Below are 5889 nucleotides of genomic sequence, written 5' to 3' on the forward strand. Positions count from 1 at the left end.
ATGGGGCAGGAGTAACTCCCAGATTAAAAGTCCCCGTGCCCCTTACCTCACCTCTGGATCCCCTCCCATGACAGCGTGGGAGCTCTCCCTCTCTCTATCTCCCCACTTCTCTTCCTCTCTCTATCTCTTTTTCTGCCTAATAAGTCGCTTTTCTGCAAAACTCTGGGTCTGATATTTACTTGAACCATAACACCGTGCCGCCAGGGTCTTCTCCCCATTCTTGGGTGAGTGAGAGCCCAAGGACCTGGAAAAAACCATCAGATCGGGGAATAGTAAGCGCTTTATGGGATGCTCTTGCATCTGCTCCCATCCCGCAGTTACACAACCATCACGATGAGGTGATATTTTGGCTTGTAAAGTCTACGAAAATTGTAAAACAAAAGGTCCTCCCAAAATATTATGTACTGAAAATATTATGTACTCCCAAAATATTATGTACTTAGACTGAAACAAAACTCAGTGTTCATCACACAATAATAGCTTGGTAAATGTTTAGCGAATGAGTAGGTCAATGGATACAATATCTCTGCCCCCAAATTTGTCTCTCTTAAAACACAAAGGCTCAAACAAATAAAAACTGTCTTGCCACAATACCATGTTACCTACATGCTACAAAATGGAGCAAAGACACAGGATTCTCGCAGGGATTCCCAGGTCCCATTTCCCCCTGGGCTTCCTGTCCTATTTCTTTGCCACTGAATAAACAGTCCTCTCTTCCTTTAAAACAATACTTATTAATTATATGTCTTTAAAAGTATCCTAAATATTTCCATTTTATTTATCCTTTCTATTTTCATTCACCCACTCTCTCTAGCACCTCAGAAATTGTTCTGAAGGAAATAAGATTATTTAAAAAATCAGTTATGTGATTACAAAATCACTGCTATATAATTTCAATAAAGATTGATCATCTTCTGGGCCACTCTTCTTCCTAAAAAACAAAACACACACAAACACAAAATGGAAATTTACATGGAATGCCTCTAAGTTCCTTCTCTGGCTTGAAATTAAAACTCGAGAATTAAAGAAAGTTTAACATGCCTTGATACTAATTTAGAACTTTTAGTCTTTGTTATTATTATTATTTTAATTAATTATCCCATTATACAGTAACTATCCTAAGATTTTTCAATGGTAGTTTACAAAAACACAAAGTGAGATGCAGACAAGTCAATAAAAGTTTTTTTACATAACAGACATCAAGGTTTTTCTTATTTTAAAAATGTGTCATAAATGAAATTAATTCAAGGACAGAACTTAAAGTCAACATGAGGACATACTATGTGTAGAGCAAGAAAAACAAATATTTACCAAAATGTGCTTCACCGTTATTTGTTTAATGCCTAATGACTTTAAAGAGCTATTATGCTGGTTCCTTCCTAGCATGCATAGAAGTGGTACCACTGTCATAGCAGGTGAGTGGTGACAGTGACGACTGTGTGATGAATGAGTCCCTTCTATAACTATTATTTACTTTCATGATACATGCCAGGTAGATAAAGAAGAAACCAGCACCTAGAATGAAAGCAAAATTTTAAAAGATTAAATTTTATCATATACCATAAGTACAGTTATATGTACACAGTCATCCTTTTTCAGTTACTTTTATTTTTTAAAATTCAATCACAAAAATATTTTTAAAGAAATCTGTTATTTTTTTCTGAAATTGCAGACATTTCAGCATTTAACTGGAACACTACTGAGACAAAAGAGATTGGAATGTTGACAAAGGAGAAAGTGTAACAAAGAAATTCTAGCAGAAATTGATTGTATATACTTTTCCCCTTATTAAAAAAAAAAAAGTTGTCACAGGAAATTTTGCAAAGAACAGCAATTACAAGTCCAAAATGCCCATTTTTCCCTCTCTTTGTTTTCCAAGGTTTTCTTTTTCTTTCTTTCTGCCTGCTTGCTTGCTTGCTTGCTTGCTTGCTTTCTTTCTTTCTTTCTTTCTTTCTTTCTTTCTTTCTTCTTTCTTTCCTTCTTTCCTTCTTTCCTTCTTTCCTTCTTCCCTTCTTTCCTTCTTTCTTTCTTTCTTTTTTTTTGATGGAGTTTTGCTCTTGTCACCCAGACTGGAGTGCAATGGCACAGTCTTGGCTCACTGCAACCTCCGTCTCCCAGGTTCATGTGATTCTCCTGCTTCAGCCTCCTGAGCAGCTGGGATCAGAGGGGTGTATAACCGCACCCAGCTAATTTTTGTATTTTTAGAAGAAGCAGGTTTTCACCATGTTGGCCAGGTTGGTCTTAAACTCCTGATCCGTCTGCCTCAGCTTCCCAACATGCTGGGCAAGATTTTCTTTAAAAAGCTGTGCTGCTACATTTTATCAGATCTCTCTGTGGATAAACATTGCTGTGGGCAGAACTCTGGAATGCTCCCCTGTGGCTCACACCCTTGTGGACTCCCCTGCCCAGGAAGGTGTACCTGGCTGGGCTGGGGTGGGGCCCTGAGAACGCCATGCTGTGTCATTCTTGTGATCACGCACGGGTGGTGGCAAAAGTAGAGGCACTGAGCAGGTGCAGGAGATCTAATCATTTGGTTTTGAATCAATCTAAGAAAGATAATCTTGGGTGGATCTGATCGATGCAAGTGAGTCTTTTAAAAGAGGGCTTCCTTTGCTGATCTCAGAAACTCAAAGCAGTAGAGACTCCACTCCTGGCTTAGAAGAACCAAAATAAACTCTACAGCTTCAAGGAAATCAGTTTTGGCAACACTTATATGAGCTTAGAATCGTGATCCTTTAGATGAGATTGCAGCCCCACCTGACGCCTTAACTGCCATTTGTGAGACCCTGCTAGAGGACCCAGTTAAACCATAGTCAGATGTCTCACACAAAGAAAATATGAGAATATAAAATGGGCTACTTAAGCCTCTAAGTTTGTGGTAATCAATTATCAAGTAAAAGAAAACTACACATAAACAAAGAAACATATATAGTTTATTTGCTCACTTGTTTCAAATTTTAGGTACCCTTCAAGGGATTAATTTCTTCAGAATTCATATTATATAAAACAAAATTCTCTGCAGATTGAATAAAATACTATATGCAGAAGTAGAAATGAATTATAATCATTAGTACAGGATNCTTCTCTCTCAAGCAAAACTTCTTTCCTCTCAATGTTCAATGGCAGAAAACATAGCCTCTCTAATGAGTGAAAAATATTCTTGAATCCCCTTTGTATTCCAAAAATAATATATACTAAAACATTCTAACATGCGCATTGACCACACACTTTTGACTTTTAGGGCATCAGCAAAGTGACTTGTTCTAACCCAATGCATTTTCAGAAAGATAGAACTCTAGGGGTTATAAATTATATGTGTGCGTTTTGGGGAGTGAATGTTCATAGGCTTAATCAGATAACCAGTGGGGTTTCCTCAGGGGAAAATGTAGCATTCACACTCTACACCCCACAACGTCACCTTTTCATCTCCAGGACCCAGCATGTCTTCTGACTGTAACAGGAATCACAGTGTATGTGCTAGACTGTAAGTGATAAAGGAAACATTTAGACAATTTGCACTGCTTGAATGTCAAGTATCAGGAAATCTCATCCACAATGTTTTCTTTTTCTTAATTTCTTAGAACATTTACTTTATCTAAGTAACACTTTTATTCCTATCTTCTTTGATCACCATAATATTTTTCAATGAAAGTCATTAAAAATTCTGAGGCTATGGTATCTTTTTTCATTTGCTCCATTGTCAGTACTTGAAATTTTTCTGCCCACTTACTTTGGATTCTAATCTTATCTCTTCTAAATGTACAACAACTATTAGGCCTGATATCAGCATCTAATGCAGCTTTTGATTTTCATTTCAAGAGGTGTTCTTGCTGGGAAAGCAATAACAGAAAGAATAATTCGCTGAAATGCAGAATTGGATTTGACTCCTACAGGGTGTGACATTTAACCAGTTGCGTGACTCTAGGCATTGGATTTAACTGCCCTAAGTCTTAGTTTCGTCATCTCAAAAGTGCAGATAACAACAGCACTACTGCAGGTGGATGAAGGATGAGGAGTCGTTGATGTAAAATGTATGTCTAGCTGCTAACACCCATTTAGTCAGATGACCCTAAATGTCAGGATCGATTTCTTATCTAATGCTCTATCACCAAAACAGTGCCTGCTACGTAATGGATATTGGGTGACTAATCAAAGAGGATTTTAATCTTAAAATGTTCAATAGGCTCCTCTCTCCTGTCTGCATCCTCAGTGTTGTCGGCAGCAGGACTTTTTCTACTCCCATTATTTCATAATCCAAAACTCCTCTCTCTGGCCACAGCCTGTCACATTTCAGGATTTTGCCTGCTTATTTGATTTGTTCCTCATCTCACCTGTGCCCCGACTCGCGATCCCCAAATCTGCTATCTGACAGGCAGTGACTTCATGGCTGGCTCCCGCCTCCCCGGCTCCTCCGCTGTCTGTAATACGATGGCTTGCCGTAATTTCAACTGCTGCTGACATTGGGGTTTTTTCTACAGATACAGTCTGGAATAGTCCATTTATTTCCATAAAGGAAGATTTCCATTTTCTTCCCTTCTGCTACCAGAGTACCTTGCACCGGAAACAAGTTCACATCAGTGAAAAGCAGTTTAAACAGATATCTAAAAACCTAAAGTCACTTAATGAACGTGTTTGTTGTGTAAAGTTTCTACACAACATGCATTTCTACACCAAAATTCGAAATGGAAACTATTAGCTCCACACTTTTTAACCTATCTGATTGACACTGAATGAATAGGCATTCTGCGAAGGCTAAAAAGTCCTCATTTTGATAAACTGGACATCTCCCAAGCGATCTGTCATCTGGCATGGAGTGGGTGTGGCCTGTGGTTGTCATCATCGTACAGGGACCTGAGTGCATGCGGAGCCTGACCCCATTTTTGATGTGACTCCCCTTGCCCTTTCCTTCTTCTCCTTGTGCCTCACATCTGGGCAGGTTGATAAGAATGTCCCAGTGCTCTCCCCTTCGACACCAGTGAGAAGTTATCACACCATCTCCTGCCTCCATTTACATGCAAACTCTCACCCCAGCCTTAGCCTCTAACCAACATAAACACCCCAAACCACCCTCCTTTCTCTGCCCTTTCAAGCCATTTTCAGGCCAGCTTGGAAGATAACGCTCTTTTCCTCGAAAAATCTCATTGTAGAAGAAATAAAAATTTTCATGCCCTCTAGGTGTGTGCATGTGGCTTCAGTAATCTCAACATCTGAACCAAATTTTGGGTGGGGATATTTTGTTCTATTTTGAGGAGTAGTTATTACAGCATTTGTACATAATTTAACCTCAATGATTAACTATGACAGTTAAAAAGAATGCCTAAAATTTTAAACTTGTATTACATGCACAATATTTGGCAGGCATTGAAAACAGAGCATACATACATTTGCCAGAAAACATTTTTGGTCAAAAAGCTAAATAAACTTGATTTAAGTAAAAAGGATAGCTCATTGGAATGGCCAAAAAAAAAAAATTGTTTCTGAAACAAATTAGAGCGTGTGTGTACACACTTGCGTATCCGTTGTAAATGAAAGGCAAAACGGAATGAATGCCAAATATAAATAAAATAGAAGTGAAATTATTATAGTAAGAGTAACTTTTAAAATTTTTGCTTTCTTCTTTCCTCACAACGGAATGTCAAGGACATTTCAATTTCCAAAACATTTAATTTCTGTGATTTCCCTTAATTAGTATTCTAGTAATTCATGCCAAGCAGGCATGGTGGTCAAATGTTTTTCCTGCGTTTTGGTAGTCAGATGTGTCTTGTTTACCAGCATGCATGTTGCATGATTTGAATATCATCACCTGCTTCTACTGACGCCTAAGAATATAGAAGCTGTTTTGGTAGATTTATCAACAAAGTTTAGCATTTTGTCTAGAGTGGTTTTTTT

The sequence above is a fragment of the Cebus imitator genome, unplaced genomic scaffold, assembly GCF_001604975.1.
Source record: "Cebus imitator isolate Cc_AM_T3 unplaced genomic scaffold, Cebus_imitator-1.0 Scaffold225, whole genome shotgun sequence".
Taxonomy (NCBI): Eukaryota; Metazoa; Chordata; class Mammalia; order Primates; family Cebidae; genus Cebus; species Cebus imitator.